This window comes from Arachis hypogaea, chromosome 19 (genome assembly GCF_003086295.3).
Source record: "Arachis hypogaea cultivar Tifrunner chromosome 19, arahy.Tifrunner.gnm2.J5K5, whole genome shotgun sequence".
NCBI lineage: Eukaryota > Viridiplantae > Streptophyta > Magnoliopsida > Fabales > Fabaceae > Arachis > Arachis hypogaea.
The window spans coordinates 37,811,246-37,838,796 of NC_092054.1; the positions used below are offsets into that span (position 1 = coordinate 37,811,246).

At 41.7% G+C, this 27,551-nt stretch overlaps 1 non-coding gene across 1 annotated transcript; it reads right to left on the reverse strand.

The window, feature by feature from the left end:
* Window positions 1-5,288: 5,288 nt before the first annotated feature.
* LOC112780583 (small nucleolar RNA R71) lies at window positions 5,289-5,396 on the reverse strand. Its single transcript, XR_003191408.1, has one exon. It is a non-coding gene; the product is annotated as a small nucleolar RNA R71 (small nucleolar RNA).
* Window positions 5,397-27,551: the final 22,155 nt, after the last annotated feature.

The window sequence follows — 27,551 nt, forward strand, 5'->3', positions numbered from 1 at the left end:
CCTAGGGCCGTGGTTGAAATGAGATGAACCAATGGTTGATTTTGGTTTTGTGTTTCTGGTTTGGAATAAAATATGAAAGGCTATTTTGATTCAGTTTAGATAAACCTTTTTGAAAGGCTTTTGATGTTTTGAAAATTGAACGGTTCCTCTTTCAGAAAAGATTTCCGACTTTACTTTTATTGTAAACCGTTGCTTTTGAAAAGAGGCATAAGATGATTATTAATCACTGGTACGGTTTATCTTCATGTATCCTATTACAGTAATTCCCAAAAACCCTCTACTGAGAACCCTTTCGAGGATGATGTTCTCACCCCCTACATTTTTCCCCTTTCAGGATATGGGCGCAGAAGTCACGAAGAGTTTATTTAATTGTTGTTGTGATGCTCTATATTGTTTTAGTTATGGTTTATTGTACCCTTGCCTTTATCTTGATATAATCTGTAAGAGGGATAGGAATTGTATTGGTTAATGTCTGTAATATTATTTATATATATGTATGTGTATATATATGGATGTACTCTTTATGAATTTCTGTAAGTTGTATGGTATGTATGGACGTACGTTGTATGTTATCGAACAAAAGTACTTTTTGGGAGCGGTATTGTGGTTTAAAGTTTCAAACAGGCTCATATTTTAGTATTAAATAGTATAAGTGTCGTCGTAATGTCCGAGCTATCAGAGTCGCGCAGCCGGAAGTGTGAGCTTTGGTAGTTAGGGTGTTACATTATGGTATCAGAGCCAGAACCCGGATCGATGTGCCAGCGAGGGTGCTGGACTCCCTTAGGGGGGTGGATTGTAAGGCCCACATCGGTTGGAGAGGGGAACGAAGCATGCCTTATAAGGGTGTGGATACCTCTCCCTAGCATGACGCGTTTTGATGAGTGAGTGTGGGGGGCTTCGGCTAGCATCCCTATCGTCAAAGGCAAAACCGTAAGGCCTTGTGTGCCAAAGCGGACAATATCGTGCTAGTGGGTGGTCTGGGCTGTTACACCTGGGATGATTGACGACAAAGCGACCGACCTCTTCAGGTCAAGCGGACCGACTTCTTCTTAAAGAACTCGGCCAAATCGACAGGAAAGCCCATAAAGGGCCCAAGAAGAGGAACACGACCCAAACCGAAAGGCCGTCCAAGCCTATAGAGATAAGGGCGGTTCCCTTAAAGATAAGCTTACCTCAACTCAAAGATAAAGATAAGTGATGAGCGGATAATTTATACGCTTTTTGGCATTATTTTTAGTATGTTTTTAGTAGGATCTAGTTACTTTTAGGGATGTTTTCATTAGTTTTTATGTTAAATTTACATTTCTGGACTTTACTATGAGTTTGTGTGTTTTTCTATGATTTCAGGTATTTTCTGGCTGAAATTGAGGGACTTGAGCAAAAATCAGATTCAGAGGTTGAAGAAGGACTGCTGATGCTGTTGGATTCTGACCTTCCTGAACTCAAAGTGGATTTTCTAGAGCTACAGAACTCAAAATGGCGCGCTTCTAATTGCGTTGGAAAGTAGACATCCAGGGCTTTTCAGCAATATATAATAGTCCATACTTTGGCCGAGTTTAGATAATGCAAAAGGGCGTTGAACGCTAGTTCTATGCTGCAGTCTGGAGTTAAACGCCAGAAACACGTCACGAACCAGAGTTGAACGCCAAAAACACGTTACAACTTGGCGTTCAACTCCAGAAGAAGCCTCTGCACGTGTAAACTTCAAGCTCAGCGCAAGCACACACCAAGTGGGCCCCGGAAGTGGATTTATGCATTAATTACTTACTTCTGTAAACCCTAGTAGCTAGTTTAGTATAAATAGGACTTTTTACTATTGTATTTATATCATCTTATGATTTTTAGTTCATCTTTAGATCATATTGATCACGTTTGGGGGCTGGCCTCTCGGCCATGCCTGAACCTTCATCATTTATGTATTTTCAATGGTAGAGTTTCTACACTCCATAGATTAAGCTGTGGAGCTCTGCTGTTCCTCATGAATTAATGCAAAGTACTACTGTTTCTCTATTCAATTCAACTTATTCCGCTTCTAAGATATTCATTCGCACTTCAATATGAATGTGATGAACGTGACAATCATCATCATTCCCTTACGAACGCGTGCCTGACAACCACTTTCGTTCCACCTTAGATTGAATGAATATCTCTTGGATCTCCTAATCAGAATCTTCGTGGTATAAGCTAGATTGATGGCGGCATTCATGAGAGTCCGGAAAGTCTAAACCTTGTCTGTGGTATTCCGAGTAGGATTCAGGGATTGAATGACTGTGACGAACTTCAAACTCGCGAGTGCTGGGCGTAGTGACAAATGCAAAAGGAGGGTGAATCCTATTCCAGTATAATCGAGAACCTCAGATGATTAGCCGTGCTGTGACAGAGCATTTGGACCTTTTTCACAAGAGGATGGGATGTAGCCATTGACAACGGTGATGCCCTTACATAAAGCTTGCCATGGAAAGGAGTAGGACTGATTGGATGAAGACAGCAGGAAAGCAGAAGTTCAGAAGAACGAAAGCATCTCTATACGCTTATCTGAAATTTTCACCAATGAATTACATAAGTATTTCTATCTTTATTTTCTATTTATTTATTATTTATTTTCGAAAACTCCATAACTATTTCATATCTGCCTGACTGAGATTTACAAGGTGACCATAGCTTGCTTCATACCAACAATCTCCGTGGGATCGACCCTTACTCACGTAAGGTTTTATTACTTGGACGACCCAGTGCACTTGCTGGTTAGTTGTATCGAAGTTGTGACAAATTATGAATTAAGATTAGAGCACCAAGTTTTTGGAGCCATTGCCGGGGATTGTTCGAGTGACGATTTCGCCCAGGGATCACAATTTCATGCACCAAGTTTTTGGCGCCGTTGCCAGGGATTGTTCGAGTTTGGACAACTGACGGTTCATCTTGTTGCTCAGATTAGGTAACTTTATTTTAATTTTAAGTTTTATTTTTATTTCTTTTTAATTTCGAAAAAAAATATTTCCAAAAATATATTTTTCTTCAGAATTTTTAAGAATGAATTCTAGTGTTTCATGAAGCATGTTGAAGCCTGGCTGGCTGTAAAGCCATGTCTAAAATCTTTTGGACTGAAGCTTCCAAACCATCAGCATAGAGGCAAGTTAATTTGATAACTAATGAGCAGTATATCTGAGTTACATGCTGAAGCTTGGCTGGCCATTGGCCATGTCTAGTATTTTGGACCGGAGCTTTCATTGAAAGCTTGGCTGGCTAGTGAGCCATGTCTAATTCCTGGACTGGAGCTTTAAACTACCAGTGCAAGATTCCTGGAATTCATATTAAAAATTTTGAAATCCTTATTTTTCTTTTTCAAATAATTTTCGAAAAATACCAAAAAAATTTAGAAAATCATAAAAATAAAAAAAATTAATATTTCATGTTTCTTGTTTGAGTCTTAAGTCAGATTTTAAGTTTGGTGTCAATTGCATATTCATTTTGCATTTTTCAAAAAATCATGCATTCATAGTGTTCTTCATGATCTTCAAGTTGTTCTTGGTAAGTCTTCTTGTTTGATCTTGATGTTTTTTTTTGTTTTGTGTCTTTTCTTGTTTTTCATGTGCATTTTTGCATTCATAATGTCTGAACATGAAAGATTTCTAAGTTTGGTGTCTTGCATGTTTTCTTTGCATTGAAAATTTTTCAAAAATATGTTCTTGATGTTCATCATGATCTTCAAAGTGTTCTTGGTATTCATCTTGACATTCATAGCATTCTTGCATGCATTCATTGTTTTGATCCATAACTTTCATGCATTGAGTCTTTTTCATATTTTTCTCTTTCATCATTAAAAATTTAAAAATAAAAGAAATATCTTTCCCTTTTTCACTCATAAATTTTCGAAAATTTGAGTTGACTTTTTCAAAACTTTTTAAAATTTAGTTGTTTCTTATGAGTCAAATCAAATTTTCAAATTAAAAATCTTATATTTTTCAAAATCTTTTTCAAAAATCATATCTTTTTCATTTTTCTTAATTTTACATCATATTTTCAAAAATATCATCAACAATTAATGTTTTGATTCAAAAATTTCAAGTTTGTTACTTGCTTGTTAAGAAAGATTCAAACTTTAAGTTCTAGAATCATATCTTGTGATTTCTTGTGAATCAAGTCATTAATTGTGATTTTAAAAATCAAATCTTTTTCAAAACTAATTTCAATCATATCTTTTCAAAAATATCTTTTTATCTTATCTCTTTCAAAATCATATCTCTTCATATCATATCTTTTTCAAAAATTTGATTTTAAAATATCTTTTCTAACTTCTTATCTTCTTATCTTTTAAAAATTGATTTTCAAAATTTGTTTCAACTAACTAATTAACTTTTTGTTTGTTTCTTATCTCTTTCAAAACTACCTAACTAACTATCCCTCTCTAATTTTCGAAAATACCTCCCTCTTTTTCAAAAAATTCTTTTTAATTAACTAATTGTTTCAATTTTTAATTTTAATTTTATTTCATTCCTAATTTTCAAAAATCACTAACCCCTTTTCAAAATTTTATTTTTGAAAATCCTCCTTCTCTCTCATCTCCTTCTATTTATTTATTCTTCTACTAACACTTCATCTCACCCAAATTCGAACCCCCTCTTCCATCTGTGTTCGAATTTTCTCTTCTTTCCTTCTTTACATTACATTCTTTTCTTCTTCTACTCACACAAAGGAATCTCTATACTGTGACATAGAGGATTCCATATTTTCTTTGTTATTCCCTTCTTTGTCATATGAGCAGGAGCAAGGACAAGAACATTCTTGTTGAAGCAGATCCTGAACTTGAAAGAACTCTGAAAAGGAAACTAAGAGAAGCTAAAATACAACAATCCAGAGATAACCTTACAGAAATTTTTGAACAGGAAGAGGAGATGGCAGCCGAAAATGATAATAATGCAAGGAGGATGCTTGGTGACTTTCCTGCACCTAATTCCAATTTACATGGAAGAAACATCTCCATCCCTACCATTGGAGCAAACAATTTTGAGCTGAAATCTCAATTAGTTTCTCTGATGCAACAAAACTGCAAGTTTCATGGACTTCCATCTGAAGATCCTTTTCAGTTCTTAACTGAATTCTTGCAGATCTGTGATACTGTTAAGACTAATGGAGTAGATCCTGAAGTCTACAGGATCATGCTTTTCCCGTTTGCTGTAAGAGACAGAGCTAGAATATGGTTGGATTCTCAACCTAAAGATAGCCTGAACTCTTGGGATAAGCTGGTCACGGCTTTCTTAGCCAAGTTCTTTCCTCCTCAAAAGCTGAGTAAGCTTAGAGTGGATGTTCAAACCTTCAGACAGAAGGAAGGTGAATCCCTCTATGAAGCTTGGGAGAGATACAAGCAACTGACCAAAAAGTGTCCTTCTGACATGCTTTCAGAATGGACCATCCTGGATATATTCTATGATGGTCTGTCTGAATTAGCTAAGATGTCATTGGATACTTCTGCAGGTGGATCCATTCACCTAAAAAAATGCCTGTAGAAGCTCAAGAACTCATTGACATGGTTGCTAATAACCAGTTTATGTACACTTCTGAGAGGAATCCTGTGAGTAATGGGACGCCTCAGAAGAAGGGAGTTCTTGAATTGATACTCTGAATGCCATATTGGCCCAGAATAAAATATTGACTCAGCAAGTCAATATGATTTCTCAGAGTCTGAATAGAATGCAAGCTGCATCCAACAGTACTCAAGAGGCATCTCCTGAAGAAGAAGCTTATGATCCTGAGAACCCTGCAATAGCAGAGGTGAATTACATGGGTGAACCATATGGAAACACCTATAATCCCTCATGGAGAAATCACCCAAATCTCTCATGGAAAGATCAACAAAAGCCTCAACAAGGCTTTAATAATGGTGGAAGAAACAGGTTTAGCAATAGCAAGCCTTTTCCATCATCCACTCAACAACAGACAGAGAACTCTGAACAAAGTACCTCTAATTTAGCAAACTTAGTCTCTGATCTATCTAACGCCACTCTGAGTTTCATGAATGAAACAAGGTCCTCCATTAGAAATTTGGAGGCACAAGTGGGACAGCTGAGTAAGAAAATCACTGAAACCCCTCCTAGTGCTCTCCCAAGCAATACAGAAGAAAATCCAAAAGGAGAGTGCAAGGCCATTGACATAGTCAACACGGCCGAACCTAGAGAGGAAGGGGAGGACGTGAATCCCAAGGAGGAAGACCTCCTGGGACATCCAATGATCAATAAGGAGTATCCCTTTGAGGAACCAAAGGACTCTGAGGCTCATCTAGAGACCATAGAGATTCCATTAAACCTCCTTACGCCCTTCATGAGCTCTGATGAGTATTCTTCTTCAGAAGAGAATGAGGATGTTACTGAAGAGCAAGTTGCCAAGTTCCTTGGTGCAATCATGAAGCTGAATGCCAATTTATTTGGTAATGAGACTTGGGGAGATGAACCTCCCCTGTTCACCAATGAACTAAATGCATTAGATCAACTGAGATTGCCTCAGAAGAAACAGGATCCTGGAAAGTTCCTAATACCTTGTACCATAGGCACCATGACCTTTGAGAAGTCTCTATGTGACCTGGGGTCAGGAATAAACCTCATGCCACTCTCTATAATGGAGAAATTGGGAATCTTTGAGGTACAAGCTGCTAAAATCTCATTAGAGATGGAAGACAATTCCAGAAAACTGGCTTATGGACAAGTAGAGGACATGTTAGTAAAGGTTGAAGGCCTTTACATCCCTGCTGATTTCATAATCCAATACACTGGGAAGGATGAGGATGAATCCATCATCCTTGGAAGACCCTTCCTAGCCACAGCAAGAGCTGTGATTGATGTTGACAGAGGTGAATTAGTCCTTCAATTGAATGAGGACTCCCTTGTATTTACAACTCAAGGTTATCCTTCTGTAAACATGGAAAAGAGGCACAGTAAGCTTCTCCCACTGCAGAGTCAACCAGAGCCCCCACAGTCAAACTCTAAGTTTGGTGTTGGGAGGCCACAACCAAACTCTAAGATTGGTGTTAAACTCCCATATCCAAACTCTAAGTTTGGTGTTGGGAAGTCTCAACAATGCTCTGAACATCTGTGAGGCTCCATGAGAGCCCACTGTCAAGCTATTGACATTAAAGAAGCGCTTGTTGGGAGGCAACCCAATTTTTATTTATTTATCTAATTTTAATTTATTTTTATTGTTATTTCATGTTTTATTAGGTTCATGATCATGTGGAGTCACAAAATAAATCAAAAATTTAAAAACAGAATCAAAAACAGCAGAAGAAAAATCACACCCTGGAGAAGGATCTTACTGGCGTTTAAACGCCAGTAAGGAGCATCTGGCTGGCATTCAACGCCAGAACAGAGCATGGATCTGGCATTGAATGCCAGAAACAAGCAGCATCCTAGCGTTCAGACGCCAGAAATGCACAGTGAGGAAAGTTGGCGCTGAACGCCAGAAACAAGCATCTGGCTGGCGTTCAACGCCAGAAATATGCTGCATCTGAGCGCTGAACGCCCAGAACAAGCATCAATTCGGCGTTTAAACACCAGAATTTCATGCAAAGGCATTTTACATGCCTAATTGGTGCAGGGATGCAAATCCTTGACACCTCAGGATCTGTGGACCCCACAGGATCAACTTAGCATCTGTGGACCCCACAGGATCCCCACCTACCACCACTCATTCTCTTCCCTCTTCTCATTCATCCTCTCTTTCCTATCACCACTTCACCACTCACATCCATCCACTCTTTCCCATAAACCTACCTCATAAACTCCACCTACCTTCAAAATTCAAAATCAATTTCCCACCCAAACCCACCCTATATGGCCGAAACTAACCCCCCTCCCCTCCCTATATAAAGCCCTCCATTCTTCTTCAATTTCACACAACACAACCCTCTCTTCCCCTTCTTGGCCGAATACACCTCTCCCTCCTCTCCTCCAAATTTTCTTCTTCTTCTTCATCTATTCTTTCTTCTCTTGCTCGAGGGCGAGCAATATTCTAAGTTTGGTGTGGTAAAAGCATAAGCTTTTTGTTTTTCCATTACCATTGATGGCACCCAAGACCGGAGAATCCTCTAGAAAAGGGAAAGGGAAGACAAAAGCTTCCACCTCCGAGTCATAGGAGATGGAAAGATTCATCTCCAAAGCTCATCAAGACCACTTCTATGATGTTGTGGCCAAGAAGAAGGTGATCCCCGAGGTCCCTTTCAAGCTCAAGAGAAATGAGTATCCAGAGATCCGACATGAAATCTAAAGAAGAGGTTGGGAAGTTCTAACAAACCCCATCTAACAAGTCGGCATCCTAATGGTTCAAGAGTTCTATGCCAATGCATGGATCACTAAGAACCATGATCAAAGTAAAAACCCGAATCCAAAGAATTATATTACAATGGTTCGGGGGAAATACTTAGATTTTAGTCCGGAAAATGTGAGGTTGGCGTTCAATTTGCCTATGATGCAAGGAGATGCACGCCTCTACACTAGAAGGGTCAACTTTGATCAAAGGTTGGACCAAGTCCTCATGGACATATGTGTGGAAGGAGCTCAATGGAAGATTGACTCAAAAGGCAAATCGGTTCAACTTAGAAGACTGGACCTTAAGCCTGTGGCTAGAGGATGGTTGGAGTTCATCCAACACTCCATCATCCCCACCAGCAACCGATCTGAAGTTACTGTGGATCGGGCCATCATGATTCATAGCATCATGTTTGATGAGGAAGTAGAAGTTCATGAAGTCATCTCCCTTGAACTCTACAAAATAGCCGAAAAGTACTCTCCCTTGGCAAGGCTAGCTTTTCCTCATCTTATTTGCCATCTATGTTACTCAGCTGGAGCTTTCATAGAAGGAGACATTCCCATTGAGGAAGAGAAGCCCATCACTAAGAAAAGGATGGAGCAAACAAGAGAGCCCACTCATGGAGCTCAAGAAATGCATGAGGAAGCTCACCATCAAGAAATCCCTGAGATACCTCAAGGGATGCACTTTCCTCCACAGAATTTTTGGGAGCAAATCAACACCTCCCTAGGAGAATTAAGTTCCAACATGGGACAATTAAGGGTGGAACATCAAGAGCACTCCATCATCCTTCATGAAATTAGAGAAGATCAAAGAGCAATGAGGGAGGAGCAACAAAGACAAGGAAGAGACATAGAAGAGCTCAAGGACATCATTGGTTCTTCAAGAAGGAAACGCCACCATCACTAAGTTGGACTCATTCCTTGTTCTTAAATTTTCTGTTTTTCGTCTTCTTTATGTTAAATGCTTATCTATGTTTGTGTCTTCATTACATGATCATTAGTATTTAGTAACTTTGTCTTAAAGTTATGAATGTCCTATGAATCCATCACCTCTCTTAAATGAAAAATGTTTTTAATTCAAAAGAACAAGAAGTACATGGGTTTCGAATTTATCCTTGAACTTAGTTTAATTATATTGATGTGGTGACAATACTTTTTGTTTTCTGAATGAATGCTTGAACAGTGCATATGTCTTTTGAAGTTGTTGTTTAAGAATGTTAAATATGTTGGCTCTTGAAAGAATGATGACAAGGAGACATGTTATTTGATAATCTGAAAAATCATAAAAATTGATTCTTGAAACAAGAAAAAGCAGTGAATACAAAAGCTTGCAGAAAAAAATAGAAAATAGTGAAAATATATATATATATATATATATATATATGGAAAAAGAAAAAGCAAGCAGAAAAAGCCAAAAGCTCTTAAAACCAAAAGGCAAGAGCAAAAAGCCAATAGCCCTTAAAACCAAAAGGCAAGGGTAATAAGATGGATCCCAAGGCTTTGAGCATCAGTGGATAGGAGGGCCTAATGGAATAAAATCATGGCCTAGGCGGCTAAACCAAGCTGTCCCTAACCATGTGCTTGTGGCGTGAAGGTGTCAAGTAAAAACTTGAGACTGAGCGGTTAAAGTCAAGGTCCAAAGCAAAAGAAGAGTGTGCTTAAGAACCCTTGACACCTCTAATTGGGGACTTTAGCAAAGCTGAGTCACAATCTGAAAAGGTTCACCCAATTATGTGTCTATGGCATTTATGTATCCGGTGGTAATACTGGAAAATAAAGTGCTTAGGGCCACGGCCAAGACTCATAAAGTAGCTGTGTTCAAGAATCAACATACTGAACTAGGAGAATCAATAACACTATCTAAACTCTGAGTTCCTATAGATGCCAATCATTTTGAACTTCAATGGATAAAGTGAGATGCCAAAACTATTCAAGAGGCGAAAAGCTACAAGTCCCGCTCATTTGATTGGAGCTATGTTTCATTGATAGTTTGGAATTTATAGTATATTCTCCTCTTTTTATCCTATTTGATTTTCAGTTGCTTGGGGACAAGCAACAATTTAAGTTTGGTGTTGTGATGAGCGGATAATTTATACGCTTTTTGGCATTATTTTTAGTATGTTTTTAGTAGGATCTAGTTACTTTTAGGGATGTTTTCATTATTTTTTATGTTAAATTCACATTTCTGGACTTTACTATGAGTTTGTGTATTTTTCTGTGATTTCAGGTATTTTTTGGCTGAAATTGAGGGACTTGAGCAAAAATCAGATTCAGAGGTTGAAGAAGGACTGTTGATGCTATTGGATTCTGACCTCCCTGCACTCAAAGTGGATTTTCTGGAGCTACAGAACTAAAAATGGCACGCTTCTAGTTGCGTTGGAAAGTAGACATCTAGGGCTTTCCAGCAATATATAATAGTCCATACTTTGGCCGAGTTTAGATAATGCAAAAGGGTGTTGAATGCCAGTTCTACGCTGCAGTCTGGAGTTAAACGCCAGAAACACGTCACGAACCAGAGTTGAACGCCAAAAACACGTTACAACTTGGCGTTCAACTCCAGAAGAAGCCTCTGCACGTGTAAACTTCAAGCTCAGCCCAAGCACACACCAAGTGGGCCCCAGAAGTGGATTTATGCATCAATTACTTACTTCTGTAAACCCTAGTAGCTAGTTTAGTATAAATAAGACTTTTTACTATTGTATTTATAACATCTTATAATTTTTAGTTCATCTTTAGATCATATTGATCACGTTTGGGAGCTGGCCTCTCGGCCATGCCTGAACCTTCATCACTTATGTATTTTCAACGGTAGAGTTTCTACACTCCATAAATTAAGGTGTGGAGCTCTGTTGTTCCTCATGAATTAATGCAAAGTACTACTGTTTCTCTATTCAATTCAACTTATTCCGCTTCTAAGATATTCATTCGCACTTCAATATGAATGTGATGAACGTGATAATCATCATCATTCCCTTACGAACGCGTGCCTGACAACCACTTCCGTTGCACCTTAGATTGAATGAATATCTCTTGGATCTCTTAATCAGAATCTTCGTGGTATAAGCTAGATTGATGGCGATATTCATGAGAGTCCGGAAAGTCTAAACCTTGTCTGTGGTATTCCGAGTAGGATTCAGGGATTGAATGACTGTAACGAACTTCAAACTCGCGAGTGCTGGGCGTAGTGACAGACGCAAAAAGAGGGTGAATCCTATTCCAGTATGATCGAGAACCTCAGATGATTAGTCGTGCTGTGACAGAGCATTTGGACCTTTTTCACAAGAGGATGGGATGTAGCCATTGACAACGGTAATGCCCTTACATAAAGCTTGCCATGGAAAGGAGTAGGACTGATTGGATGAAGACAGCATGAAAGCAGAAGTTCAGAAGAACGAAAGCATCTCTATACGCTTATCTGAAATTCCCACCAATGAATTACATAAGTATTTCTATCTTTATTTTCTATTTATTTATTATTTATTTTCGAAAACTCTATAACTATTTGATATCCGCCTGACTGAGATTTACAAGGTGACCATAGCTTGCTTCATACCAACAATCTCCGTGGGATCGACCCTTACTCACGTAAGGTTTTATTACTTGGACGACCCAGTGCACTTGCTGGTTAGTTGTATCGAAGTTGTGACAAATTATGAATTAAGATTAGAGCACCAAGTTTTTGGAGCCATTGCCGGGGATTGTTCAAGTGACAATTTCGCCCAGGGATCACAATTTCATGCACCAATAAGATAAGATAACTAACTTATCTTATCGAGAAAGGTCACTCTACAACTACTATAAATACACTGGAGCACCCAGGTATAACTCATACTCTGATTCTACATAAAACCTGTTTAATACCCATGCTAACTTAAGCATCGGAGTCTCTTGCAGGTACCCCCCACCCTCCGGTGACGAAGGATCAGCAGTGCAACAAGTCCTACAAGTCGGGCACAACAGCTCCGGCTGCCACCAGCCAGCCGGACACGACATCTCCAACCAGTACGGAAGATCTCGTCCGAGATCGACCTCCAGTTTCAGGTAACCCTCGGAATAGTAATCCTCTTTTATAGGGTTGGCCAGACCTCTTTCTAGAGTTTACTTATAACTTTGGTCGACTGGTTCGACTTTTTAACGTCGGCCAGTCTTTAAGTTATTATTTAGCAATCCATCTTATCAAGACCTCGTCAGGTCCTTTCTCCGGATCACTTTTGATAACTTCTTACATTATTCTATTTTCATCTTTTCCAATTTGTAGAAGTTGGGTTCAATCCTTGTTTGGTCGACCTTTAGATGAATTTGGTTTTCATCTCTGTTGGTCTTTATCGTGATCGTGCAGTGAATTTGTTTTTCACTTTCTGCCGATCTGTTGCTTTATAATCAGACGATGAATGTTTCAGATTAATGCGTCTTGAAAACTTGTAGAAAATCTAATATATTTTATTTAAAAGAAAATACAAATATGTACATGCGGAGTTTTTATCCTTTTAAGTCGGATAATTTGTGGATCTCAGCTTGGTGCCTCATTAAAAAACCTTTTCAGGAAAAAGAGTACATATTATGCTGAGATCCTTTACCATCCCTAGCTATAGTACCTTATTAGGTTGCAGGCATGCCACGACCTAGGGAGCTCTCGTCCATCAAGTTCGGACAGTCTATAGTAGCCCTTCCCAAGTACTTCTATGACTCAGTAGGGTCCTTTCCAGTTTGCGCGCGCTTTTGTATTAGCGCTCTGTTCTTGGGAACATGCGAGGGTTTAATGCCCTCATTAATTGGTTTTAGTTGCCCCGTTTCTCTTAGCCTCTTTATTTTGAATTTCATATTTCAGAAAAATGGTTTCTCTTCTTCGTAATCTCCCTGTTCTTTCACTCTTTCTGTTTTCGCTTGGGGTTTGTAGCTTTCGCCTCTTAGCCGGGAGCTACCAAGCCAAAGACCCCACCATGAAAAAGTACTTGGACAAAACCAGGGGACAGCTTGGACAACTCGGAGAATATGAGGTCCGTCACATACCCCGAGAACAGAATACCCGAGCTAACACACTTTCAAAACTAGCCAGCACCAAACCAGGGGGCAACAATAGAAGCCTAATCCAAGAAATACTACAGAGTCCGTCCATATTGGCAAAAGAAAAAGTCCTAGCCATAACAGGTCAGGATCAAGGATGGATGGCTCCCATAATTAACTACCTCAAAGCAGAAACACTCCCTACAGATGAAAAGGAGGCAAAGAGGTTAAAACGAGAGGCACAACAATACACCATCATAAACAATACTCAATACAAGAGAGGGATTTTGTTCCGAGGGTTACCTGAAACTGTAGGTCGATCTCGGATGAGATCTTCTGTACTGGTCGGAGATGACGTGTCTGGCTGGTGGGTGGCGGCCAGAGCTGTCGTGTCCGACTTGTGGGATTGGCCGCACTGCTGATCCTTCGTCACCGGAGGGTGGTGGTACCTGCAAGGGACTCCGATGCTTAAGTTAGCAAGGGTATTAAGCAGCTTTTTAGTAGAATCAGAGTATGAGTTATACCTGGGTGCTCTAGTGTATTTATAATGGCCGTGGGCTGACCTTCTTAGGTAAGATAAGTTAGTTATCTTATCTTATCTTATCTTATCTTTGGGTGAGGTCAGCTTATCTTCAAAGGAACCGCCTGTATCTCTATAGGCTTGTACTACCTTTGGATATGGGTCGTGTTCCTCTATTTGGGCCCTTTACTGGGCTTTCCTGACAATTTGGCCGATCTCTTTTGAGAAGAGGTCGGATAGTCGGACATGAAGAGGTCGGTCGCCTTGTCGCTAACATCCCGGGTCGGACAGCTCGACCCAGGGTATGAACAGTGCCCCTGCTCGAGCTCGGTTTTTCTTTTTTGATATTGAGTCTTAGGCTTAGGACCTCGATCCTTCTCGGGTGAAGCCAGACTCGAGCATTTGTCGACTTCTCTCTTTGTAGAATCTTCCTTTTTGAATATGGAACATTTTCTTCTGAAAGCACGCGCTTTTGTATTAGCGCTCTGTTCTTGGAAATGTGCGAGGGTTTAATGCCCTCATTAATTGGTTTTAATTCCCCTGTTTCTCTTAGCCTCTTTATTTTGAATTTCATATTTCAAAAAAACAATTTCTCTTCTCCGTAACCTCCCTGATCTTTCTCTCTTTCTGTTTTTGCCTAGGGTTTGTAGCTTTCGCCTCTTAGCAGGGAGCTACCAAGCCAAAGACCCCACCATGAAAAAGTACTTGGACAAAACCAGGGGACAGCTCGGACAACTCAGAGAATATGAGGTCTGTCACATACCCCGAGAACAGAATGCCCGAGCTGACGCACTTTCAAAACTAGCCAGCACCAAACCAGGGGGCAACAATAGAAGCCTCATCCAAGAAATACTACAGAGTCCGTCCATATTGGTAGAAGAAAAAGTCCTAGCCATAACAGGTCAGGATCAAGGATGGATGGCTCCCATAATTAACTACCTCAAAGTAGAAATACTCCCTACAGATGAAAAAGAGGCAAAGAGGTTAAAACGAGAGGCACAATATTACACCATCATAAACAATACTCTATTCAAGAGAGGGATTTTGTTCTGAGGGTTACCTGAAACTGTAGGTCGATCTCGGATGAGATCTTCTGTACTGGTCGGAGATGACATGTCCGACTGGTGGGTGGCGGCCGGAGTTGTCGTGTCCGACTTGTGGGATTGGCCGCACTGCTGATCCTTCGTCACCGGAGGGTGGTGGTACCTGCAAAGGACTCCGATGCTTAAGTTAGCAAGGGTATTAAGCAGGTTTTTAGTAGAATCGGAGTATGAGTTATACCTGGGTGCTCCAGTGTATTTATAATGGTCGTTGGCTGACCTTCTTAGGTAAGATAAGTTAGTTATCTTATCTTATCTTTGGGTGAGGTCACCTTATCTTCAACGAAACCGCCTGTATCTCTATAGGCTTGTACTGCCTTTGGATATGGGTCGTGTTCCTCTATTTGGGCCCTTTACTGGGCTTTCCTGGCAATTTGGCCGATCTCTTTTGAGAAGAGGTCGGATAGTCGGACATGAAGAGATCGGTTGCCTTGTCACTAACATCCCGGGTCGAACAGCTCGACCCAGGGTATGAACAGTGCCCCTGCTCAAGCTCGGTTTTTCTTTTTTGAGATCGAGTCTTAGTCTTAGGACCTCGATCCTTCTCGGGTGAAGCCGGACTCGAGCATTTGTCGACTTCTCTCTTTGTAGAATCTTCCTTTTTGAATGTGGAACGTTTTCTTCTGAAAGCGCGCGCTTTTTTATTAGCGCTCTGTTCTTGGGAACGTGCGAGGGTTTAATGCCCTCATTAATTGGTTTTAATTGCCCCGTTTCTCTTAACCTCCTTATTTTCAATTTCATATTTCAGAAAAACGGTTTCTCTTCTTTGTAACCTCCCTGTTCTTTCTCTCTTTCTGTTTTCGCCTGGGGTTTGTAGCTTTCGCCTCTTTCCTTGCGACATTGCTTGGTTATTGTTTCCTTCTGGCTGTGAAAGGGCAATTCCAGATTCTGCTCTTCTCTTCAACTTTCTCTCGAGGCTTTCTGCTTTTTCCAGATTGGTTTTTTCTTACTTTCTTATTCTCATCATTTTTCTGGTAAAACTTTGATTCTGGATATATGTTGAAAAGCTTGAACCTTTCTATGGTCTTTGTGTTTGTTCATCACTGTGATGTATTTTTTGGCTTTCTTCTCATTTTTATGCGTACTCCTAGTACTTCTGTAGAGTCTTTTTAGATTTTTGCATGTTTTGCTGCTTGCTTCTGGTTGTTTTTTGATACTCGAACACTGTATTTGTTTACTTCTGCAAAGATTGCCCCTTGATTTTTGCCCTATTGGTATCTTTTTCTTGCTGCTGAACTTTTGTAAGAGAAGATCGGTGCTTGTTTTGACTTTACTTCGTTTGGGGGGATTTTATTTCTCTGAAGATAAGGTTGCGTCTTTGATGATATTTTGTTGTTTAGTAGCATCGTTTGTCGATTGAAACTGGGATGGCGAGTCTGGAAGGTAGTTTATCTTGATGACTTTGCTCAATTTGTGGCTCGCGGCTTTCTTTTCGGAGTGTCGCTTTAGTTACAAATCACCAAAGAGAGGTTTATTGTTTTTTGTTAGGATGTATGTGAGCTTGTAGGTTTTCCTGAATCCTTGTTCCATAACTTGCCTCCAAAAGGTGCCCCTGGATCTTTAGTGTGGGTCTTGGGATTTCTTTTTGTTGCTTGTATTGCTCTGTGTCATGCTTGTCCGAGCTGTTCTGATATGGTTTGTTTTTGACTTTATCTGAGATATTTGGGTTAGTAATCTATTTTCTTCTTTTCTTGCTGTAGGACTAGTTGACCTCATGTCTTCTCGCAAGAACATTGTTCAGACATCTTCCCAAGTCCCTGAGTGCATGGCTGATTGGGTGAATTCGATGGTTCTTTTGTGTGTTTCTTTGGTTGATTCCAAATTTTGTCAACAGCTTAGGCAATTTCATAGGGTTTGTAGTAGTGGTAGTGAGGAAAAGAATTATGAGCTTGTACCCCCCACTCCTGAGAGAGAGTTTGTTTCTCTACTCGAGTTGCTGGAGACCGTCCTTTTTTCTATGCATATGATGATTATTTTTTTTTTGGCCAGATGAATATCACCATTCCTTTTACTCCTTTTGAGACCAACCTGTTGTGGTCTTGCAATGTAGCTCCATCCCAACTTCACCCAAATTCTTGGGATTTTATAAAGATCTTTCAATTGCTGTGTCATGAATTTGATGTCCCTGCTTCGCAATCCCTTTTCTTTTATTTGTTTGCCTTGACAAAACCTGGGGTAGTCAAGAAAAAGGCTGCCTGGGTTTCCTTCTGAGCTTCGCAAGGGAAGAAAGTTTTTTCTATGTATGATGAGTCGTTTCGTGATTTTAAGAACTATTTCTTCAAGGTCCGAGCTGTTGAAGGAGCTCGTCCCTTTTTTCTGGGTGAGAATGATGAGCCCACTTTTCCTTTAGAGTGGCAAAAGAATGTTGTTGTGTCGAGGTATTCCTGGGAGATGTTGGACGAGGTCGAGCAGGCCTTTGTGACTGTGTTGGAGGAGAATTGGAGGGAGCCTCCCTATCTTGATACCAAGAAATTTTTAGGGGACCCCTCACTCCTTCGAGATAAGCTGAGTAGTGTTTAATTTTGGCTTTCCTTGTTTTGTTCAGTTTATTTCTTTATGAGCTCTTTTTTTATTTGTAACTTGGTTTCCTGCTGTGATGTATTGTTTGCAGAGATGATTAAGAATAATGAATCTATGAAGGCCTTTAAGAGGGCAAGAAAGGCTACTGTAGCTCAAAACGTCTCAGCTAGGGCGGCCGGTGAGGGATCATCTCAGGTTCAGTCGAAGCTAGCCATACCGAACTCACCGGGGGTGAGGAAGGTAATCCCTACTCCCCGGGTTCGTTTGGCTGATCCTCCTCAAATTTCTATTGCTACTTCTGGTGCTCCTCCAAACAAAAAACAAAAAACGACTGAGCCTTTCAACCTTGATGCCCCTGACTTTGATACGGTTGAGTTTGTCGATCAGCAGATTGGTCCTTACGGTACCATTCCTACCGACGATGTCTCTCTCCTTCGTCACTTGGATTTTATTACTTGGAGTAGCGTCAAGATGGCACATATGGGAGCTGTCCTGTACTGAGCTGCCCAAGACCTCCCTCTTCATGCTACCAAAGCTTTTATGGAGGAGGCTAAGCAAGAGTTCGACCGTATGGAGGGTTTGAAGGAGGAGCTCCAAGTGAAAGTGACCAAACTGGAGAAGGAGTTAGAGACCGAAAAGGCTAGTTCTGTTGCCTTGGCGGCTTCTGTGAGGTTAGCTAAGGATACCGCCTTGAGGCACAAGGATAGCTATGTTACGGCCTATAGGGAAGTGATACCTCTCAGGGAGGAGTTGGAGTCTGCCCGGGTTGATTATGCTGAGCTCCAGGGTCACCTTGTAGGCAGCGTAAATGCTGCTTATGAGAACCTGAAGGAGCAACTTCGAGTTCTTGCTCCCGAGGTCGACCTTACTCTCTTCAGTCTGGACAATATTCTAAAGGATGGCAAGATTGTCCCTGACGACCCTGATGTCGATGATGTTGAACCTCCCCCTGTGCTTGCTGCCAAAGCCTCTGAAGTGCCGACTTCTTTCTCTCCTTCAGCTGAGGTTGATCATCCCGTGTCAGATCCTGACTGTCAAATCTTGAATCGGGATGATAGGACTGTGGATGCTGTGCCTATTCAGACTCGCCCTCCTTCACCTCGTGCCACCGAAAAGCCTTCGGTCATCCCTGATTATGTGAATGCTTTGTGTAGATAGCCCGTCTTGTGAGCTTTTTAAACTCTTTTTGTAAATGATGTTTGCTGACTGTCGACACTCCTTTAGTTGCTTGTTTAGCAACTTTATTTTGAAAAACAAAAGTTGCTTTCAAGATTTTGGGGCTGATTTTGGTGGCCTCTGAGGCTTGTTATAACTTTATATTTTTATATCATGTTTGTTTGCACTCGACCTGGTACCTTTCCATGTTTTGGGAATGTTGGAGCCTTGTTTGCTCAACCTTTTTGGATTGCTTTAGTACTTGTGGCTTTGATTCCTTTGAGGCTACTGGAGTTATTTCTAGTAATCCTGTTTTGTTTGGACCTTTTATGAGGTCTCTGCCAGGTATTACTTTTTTATAACTTTAGCATTTCTTGTGGGCCGACTTCGTCATGTCGGGTCCTTCTTAAGTTATTTTTGTAATCCTCTTTCTTGGACCTTGTGCAGGTCTCTTTCAGGGGTTACTTCTATAACTTTGTATTTTGGGCCGACTTCGTCATGTCGGGCCCTTCTAAGTTATTTTTGTAATCCTCTTTCTTGGACCTTGTGCAGGTCTCTTTCAGGGATTACTTTTATAACTTTATGTTTTGGGCCGACTTCGTCATGTCGGGCCCTTCTAAGTTATTTTTGTAATCCTCTTTTTTGGACCTTGTGCAGGTCTCTTTCAGGGATTACTTCTATAACTTTGTGTTTTGGGCCGACTTCGTCATGTCGGGCTCTTCTAAGTTATTTTTGTAATCCTCTTTTTTGGACCTTGTGCAGGTATCTTTCAGGGATTACTTCTATAACTTTGTGTTTTGGGCCGACTTCGTCATGTCGGGCCCTTCTAAGTTATAGTAATCCTCTTTTATAGGGTTGGCCAGACCTCTTTCTAGGGTTTACTTATAACTTTGGCCGACTGGTCCGACTTCTTAACGTCGGCCAGTCTTTAAGTTATTATTTAGCAATCCATCTTATCAAGACCTCGTCAGGTCCTTTCTCCGGATCACTTTCGATAACTTCTTGCATTATTCTGTTTTCATCTTTGCCGATTTGTAGAAGTTGGGTTCAATCCTTGTTTGGTCGACCTTTAGATGAATTTGGTTTTCATCTCTGTTGGTCTTTATCGTGATCGTGCAGTGAATTTATTTTTCACTTTCTGCCGATCTATTGCTTTATAATCAGACGATGAATGTTTCAGATTAATGCGTCTTGAAAACTTGTAGAACATCTAATATATTTTATTTAAAAGAAAATGCAAATATGTACATGCGGAGTTTTTATCCTTTTAAGTCGGATAATTTGTGGATCTCAGCTTGGTGCCTCATTAAAAAACCTTTTCAGGAAAAAGAGTGCATCTTATGCTGAGATCCTTTACCATCCCTAGCTATAGTACCTTCTTAGGTTGCAGGCGTGCCACGACCTAGGGAGCTCTCGTCCATCGAGTTCGGACAGTCTATAGTAGCCTTTCCCGAGTACTTCTATGACTCGATAGGGTCCTTTCCAGTTTGCTGCCAGCTTTCCTTCTCCAGGTCGAGTTGTTCCTATATCATTTCAGATTAAGATGAGATCATTCTCAACGAAACCTTGTGGCACTACCTTTTGATTATATCTGGAAGCCATTCGACGTTTTAGTGCTTCTTCCCTGATCTGAGCTCTTTCTTGGACTTCAGGAAGTAGATCGAGCTCTTCCCTTTGAAGTTGGGGGTTGGCTTCTTCATTATAGTGGATCACTCTAGGTGATCCTTCTTCGATCTCCACTGGGATCATTGCCTCCATTCCGAATGCTAACCGGAAGGGTGATTCCTTTGTGATAGAATGTGGCATTGTCCGATATGCCCATAGGACTTGTGGGAGCTCTTCTGCCCAGGCTCCCTTTGTGTCCTGTAATCTCCGTTTTAGCCCAGCCAATACCACTTTGTTGGCAGCTTCAGCTTGTCCATTGGCTTGAGGATGCTCTACGGAAGTGAACTGTTGTTTTATATTCAAGTCGGCCGCTAACTTTCTGAAGCCTGCATCTGTGAATTAGGTGCCATTGTCTGTGGTGATGGAGTATGGGACCCCGAACCTTGTGACAATATTTCTATATAGGAATTTTCTACTTCTTTGAGCAGTGGAATTAGCTAGGGGTTCTGCCTCGATCCACTTTGTAAAGTAGTCTACCCCTACTCTGAGGAATTTAACTTGTCCCGATCCCTGAGGGAAGGGTCCGAGAAGGTCGAGTCCCCATTTTCCAAATGGCCATGGTGAGGTCACGCTGATGAGTTCTTCTGGCGGGGCGATATAGAAGTTGGCATGTTTCTGGCATGGTAGACATGTCTTTACAAACTCTATGGCTTTCTTTTGTAGAGTTGGCCAATAAAATCCTGCCCGGAGTACTTTTTTGGTGAGAGCTTGTGCTCTGAGATGATTGCCACAAATACCACTGTGTACTTCTTCTAAAACTTCCTTTGTGTTGGCAGTCAGCACACATTTTAATAATGGTATTGAAATCCCTCTCTTGTATAGAGTATTGTTTATGATGGTGTAATGTTGTGCCTCTCGTTTTAACCTCTTTGCCTCCTTTTCATCTGTAGGGAGTGTTTCTGCTTTGAGGTAGTTAATTATGGGAGCCATCCATCCTTGATCCTAACCTGTTATGGCTAGGACTTTTTCTTCTTCCGAGATAGACGGACTCTGTAGTATTTCTTGGATGAGACTTCTATTATTGCCCCCTGATTTGGTGCTGGCTAGTTTTGAAAGTGCGTCAGCTCGGGCATTCTGTTCTCGGGGTATGTAACGGACCTTATATTCTCCGAGTTTTGTCCAAGTACTTTTTCATGGTGGGGTATTTGGCTTGGTAGCTCCCTGCTATTTGTGAAGTGACTACTTATGAGTCGCTGAAGATGGTAAGCTTTTGAGCTCCAACCTCCTTAGCCAGCTTCAAACCAGCTAGCAGTGCCTCATATTCCGCTTGATTATTTGAGGCAAGGAACCCAAATTTGAGGGAGAGTTCAATTTGAGTCCCTTGGTTGCTTTCAATTATCACACCTGCTCCGCTTCCATTTTTGTTTGAAGAACCGTCCATATAGAGATTCCATTCTGTGGGGGTTTCCAGTGTGTCTATAAATTCTGCAATGAAGTCGGCCAGGTATTGTGATTTAATGGCTATCCGAGTTTCGTATTGAAGATCAAATTCGGACAATTCGATGGCCCACTACAAGATTCTACCCGCTAAGTCCATTTTCTGCAAAATTCCCTTTATGGGCAGGTTGGTCCGAATCCTAATAATGTGAGCTTGCAAGTATGGACGAAGTCGTCGAGATGTTAGTATGAGAGCGTAGGCAAATTTTTCTATTTTTTGATAGTTCAGCTCGGATCCTTGTAATGCTTTACTGATGAAGTAAATGGGTTGTTGCCCACTATCGTCTTCTCGAACTAATGCTAAGGCTACTGCCTGACTTCCTACCGCGAGGTACAGTATGAATGGTTCTCCTGTCCGTGGCCGAGTTAGGATAGGTGGTTGTCCCAGGAATCTTTTGAAATCTTGGAAGGCTTGCTCGCACTCGGTTGTCCACTCAAACTTTTTTCCTTTCCTTAGAGTGGCGTAAAAGGGAAGAGATCTTATTGTTGATCCGGCTAGAAATCTGGACAAAGCTGCCAGCCTCCCGTTGAGTTGTTGTACCTCTTTGACGCAAGCCGGGCTCTTCATGTCAAGTATGGCCCGGCATTTATCCATATTTGCCTCGATTCCTCTTTGTGTGAGCATGAAGCCCAAGAATTTGCCAGCTTCTACTACGAAGGTGCATTTTGCAGGATTGAGTCGCATGCCATGCCTTCTTATTGTGTCGAACACTTAGGCCAAGTCGGATAATAGCGTCTCTTCACTTTGTGTCTTTATTAACATGTCGTCCACGTAGACTTCCATGATTTTTCCGATATGGTCTGAAAAGACTTTATTCATTAACCTTTGATAAGTAGCTCCTACGTTTTTAAGACCAAAGGGCATTACGATGTAGCAGTAGTTTACTTTTGGTGTTAGGAACGAGGTTTTTTCTTGGTCCAGTGGATACATTGGGATTTGATTGTATCCTGAATATGCGTCTATAAACGAGAGGTATTTATATCCGGAGGAGGCATCCACCAGAGCGTCGATACTTGGGAGTGGATAGGGATCTTTTGGGCAGGCTTTGTTGAGATCAGTGTAGTGGGTAATTGACTTCTCTTATGAATCCTGCCTCCAGTAGAGCTTATACCTACTCTTCCATAGCTTGGGATCATTCTGGCCCAAGTTTTCTTCGTCTCTGCTGTACTGGCTGAGATCCTGGGTAGACCGCCAACTTGTGGCACATTAGTTTGGGTCTATGCCTGGCATGTCTGCAGCTTTCCATGCAAAGAGATCGACGTTATCTCGTAAGAATTGTAGAAGTGATTCTTTTATGTCTCCTCTTAGAATCGTGCCAATATTGGTTGTTTTGTCCGGGATGTCTCCGATCTGGACTTTCTCTACTTCACCTTCAGGTTGTGGACGGAGTTCTTCTTGCCTCTGAACTCCACCAAGTTTGATTGTGTGGAATTCTTCTCCTCTGCCTCTGAGGTTTAGACTTTCATTGTAACAGCAGCGCGCCATCTTCTGATCTACTTTTATCGTAGCTATCCCTTCTGCAGTTGGGAATTTCATGCATAGATGTGGAGTTGAGACTATTGCGCCGAGTTGATTTAATGTTGTCCGACCTATTAAGGCATTGTAGGCTGAACTCACGTCGACCACGATGTAGTCTATCTTGAGTGTTCTGGATTGGTTTCCTTTTTCGAAGGTTGTGTGTAGTGAGATGTATCCCAGTGGTTGTACTGGGGTGTCTCCCAGTCTAAACAAACTGTTTGGATATGCTCTAAGCTCTTTTTCTTCTAAGCCGAGCTTATCGAAGGCAGTTTTGAATAAGATGTCGGCGGAGCTCCCTTGGTCTATCAGTGTGCGGTGGAGATTTGTATTTTCCAGTATAATGGTGATGATCATGGGATCGTCGTGTCCCGAGATGACACCGGATGCATCTTCTTTGGTAAACGTAATTGCAGGGATGTCGGGCGCTTCCTCCTTTCTTTCGACATGATATACTTCTTTGAGATATCTTTTGCGAGATGATTTGGAGATTCCTCCTCCTGCAAACCCTTCGTGTATCATATGGACATGTCTTTCTGGTGTACGAGGTGATCGCTCGGTTTGTCCAACATCCTCGTCCTTTCTCCTTTTTCTTTGCTCATCGTCCCGGGTGGCCAGATACCGATCTAGTTTTCCCTCTCTTACTAATTTTTCTATGACATTTTTTAAGTCAAAACATTCGTTGGTGGAATGCCCACGGACTCGATGGTATTCACAATATTCGGTCTGGTTTCCTCCTTCTTTTTTGCCTTTGAGTGTTCGAGCTGGGGGTATTTTTTCTGTGTGGTAGACTTCTTTGTAGACATCCACAAGGGACACCCGAAGAAGAGTGTAATTATGATATTTTTTTATTTTTTCTCCATGTCGGTCTTCCTTCTTTTTGTACTCTTTATCCTTGTCCCGGGGGGATAGGTGAATCTGGATTTTGAGGTCTCTCCTAGTCGAGAATTTTCTTCCATGTTGATGTATTTCTCTACTCGTTCTTGCACTTCATTTAGAGATGTGGGGTATTTCTTTGATATAGATTGGATAAAAGGTCCCTCTCGTAGGCCATTGATGAGGCCCATGATGGCGGCCTCTGTTAGTTGGCTTTGTATGTCTAGGCATGTTTTGTTGAATCTTTCCATGTAGTTGCGAAGACTTTCCCGATCTCCTTGCTTGATTCCTAATAGACTAGGGGCGTGCTTAGCCTTATCTTTTTGGATGGAGAATCTGACCAGGAACTTTTTGGCTAAGTCGTCAAAGCTTGAGATGGACCTCAGAGGTAGATTGTCGAACCATCTAATTGCTGTCTTTGTAAGAGTTGTTGGAAAGGCTTTGCAGCGAACTGCATCTGAGGCATCGGTGAGGTACATTCTACTTCTGAAATTGCTGAGGTGATGGTTGGGATCTGTAGTGCCATCGTACAAAGCCATATCCGGAAGTTTGAAGTCCTTAGGGATTTTGGTCTTCATGATCTCCCTAGTGAATGGATCTTAATCCTTGCGAGAGTTGTATTCAGGAGTGGACCGAGTAGCTTTGGCTTTGAGATCGGCTTCGAGTTTTAGAAGTTTATCTTCTAATTCTCGGTGTCGCCTTACCTCCTTTTGTAGATCCTTCCCAACTTCTCGTTGATGCTAGCTTTCTTTTTCAAGTTGCTTTAAACGATCTTGAAGCGCTTCTATCACTCCCGGATTTGATGAGTTTTTGTCCCTGTTAGATTATGGGATATCTTTCAGTGTAGTGTCCGTGTTTTTGTGCGGTGTTCTATCCTCTAGATCTGAATCGTGGTCGTTGTCATGGTCGTCCGCCATGGTGATGGGATGACTTCCAGGTCCCCGGCAACGGCGCCAATGTTCCGAGGGTTACCTGAAACTGTAGGTCGATCTCGGATGAGATCTTCTGTACTGGTCAGAGATGACGTGTCCGGCTGGTGGGTGGCAGCCAGAGCTGTCGTGTTCGACTTGTGGGATTAGCCGCACTGCTGATCCTTCGTCATCGGAGGGTGGTGGTACCTGCAAGGGACTCCGATGCTTAAGTTAGCAAGGGTATTAAGCAGGTTTTTAGTAGAATCAGCGTATGAGTTATATCTGGGTGCTCCATTGTATTTATAATGGCCGTGGGCTGACCTTCTTAGGTAAGATAAGTTAGTTATCTTATCTTATCTTATCTTATCTTTGGGTGAGGTCAGCTTATCTTCAAAGGAACCGCCTGTATCTCTATAGGCTTGTACTGCCTTTGGATATGGGTCGTGTTCCTCTATTTAGGCCCTTTACTGGACTTTCCGGGCAATTTGGCCGATCTCTTTTGAGAAAAGGTCGGATAGTCGGACATGAAGAGGTCGGTCGCCTTGTCGTTAACATCCCGGGTCGGACAGCTCGACCCAGGGTATGAACACCCATCAACCTCGGAGGAAGAGAAGGTCCTAAACATATCAGACCAGGACCAAGGGTGGATGACCCCCATAATCAACTACCTCAAATCCAAAACACTCCCCACAAATAAAAAGGAGGCGAAAAAGCTCATACGAGAGGCACAATATTACACCATAGTGCACAACATCCTATATAGGAGAGGGATCTTAGCACCCCTCCTAAAATGCGTCCCGACTTCCGTCACAAAGGAAGTCCTAGAAGAAGTCCACAGCGGCATGTGCGGCAATCACCTCAGGACACGAGCTCTATCTAAAAAGGTACTCAGAGCTGGCTTTTACTGGCCGACCTTGCAAAAGGAAGCTACCAAATTTGTCAAAACGTGCCCTCCATGCCAGAAGCACGCCAATTTCCATGCCGTCCTGCCCGAAGAACTCATCTGCGTTACCTCACCCTGGCCATTCGCAAAGTAGGGGCACGACTTCCTCGGACCATTCCCCGAGCGATCAGGGCAAGTCAAATTCCTCATCGTAGGGATAGACTACTTTACAACATGGATTGAGGCAGAACTACTGGCCACCGCCACTGCTCAGAGAAGTAGAAAGTTCCTATACAGGAACATCGTCACAAGGTTTGGGGTTCCGTACTCCATCACCACAGACAACAGAACTCAGTTCACCGACACGGGCTTTAGGAACATGGTGGCTGATCCGAAAATCAAACACCAGTTTACCTCGGTGGAACACCCACAAGCCAATGGACAGGTGGAAGCCGCAAATAAAGTCATATTGGCCGGATTAAAATGTCAACTACAGGACACAAAAGGAGCTTGGGCTGAAGAGCTCCCCCAAGTCCTTTGGGCATACCGAACGACGCCGCATTCCACCACCAGGGAGTCGCCCTTCTGACTTGCTTACGGGATGGAGGAAATGATCCCCATAGAAGTAGACAAAAGATCCCCTAAGATAATCTTCTACAACGAGGACGCCAACTCCCAAGCACAAAGGGAAGAACTCAACCTACTTCCAGAGGTCCGAGAAAAAACTCAGATCAGAGAGGAAGCCCTGAAGCGTTGAATGGCCTTAAGGTATTACCGAAAGGTAATCCAACGAAGCTTCACTACTGACGATCTCATCCTAATCTGAAATAACATCAGGGAGGGACGGTCAGGAGAAGGAAAGCTAGCAGCCAATTGGAAAGGACCGTACCGGGTTATAGAAGTACTAGGGAAATGTTATTATAAGGTGGCCGACCTCCAAGGGCGAGAGCTCCCGAGGTCTTGGCATGCCTATAACCTAAGAAAGTACTATAGTTAGAGAAAGGTCTTAGGAGAGCTCTTTTACCCACCAAAGGTTTTTTTATGAGGCACCAAGACAAGACCCGAAAGCGGCCCGACATACAGGGTAACCCCTTAATGTACATACTCTTATCTATATTTTTCTCACTACTTTTTATTTTCAATAAAATCAAAAATTTTTCAAAAAATTTTCCTACCAAGACGCATTAATTTAGGATTGATAGAACGCTAAATTCGTTGTTTGGCCGCACAGGCCGGCAAGGTGAAAGCGACAAACTCAAAATTAATGCGAGAAGTTATAAAAAGTAACCAGTACAAAGCGACCTGATGAGGTCGGATAAAAAAAGGAGTTACTAAAAATAACTTAAAAAGGCCCGACAGAAAAGTCGGACCAACTAAAGGATCATTGAAAAGGGACCAACGCCGAGCAAATGCAAAAGGTAGGCGTCCCAAAAAAGGACACTACTTACAAAGCAACCACGAAATCGAGAAAGGCTCCAAAATCGTCCAATTCAACTGAAAAAAAAAGGGTTCTAAATAAGAACACTACCCGAAAATTTATTGGATTCGACTAAAAGCCTACGAACATCGAGCTGCGAAGGACAAAAACATCCAAAAACAGACTAAAATTAACTCACGCAAAGTTAGAAGAGGGTAGAAGTTCACAAAAGAACACTACCACGAGATCG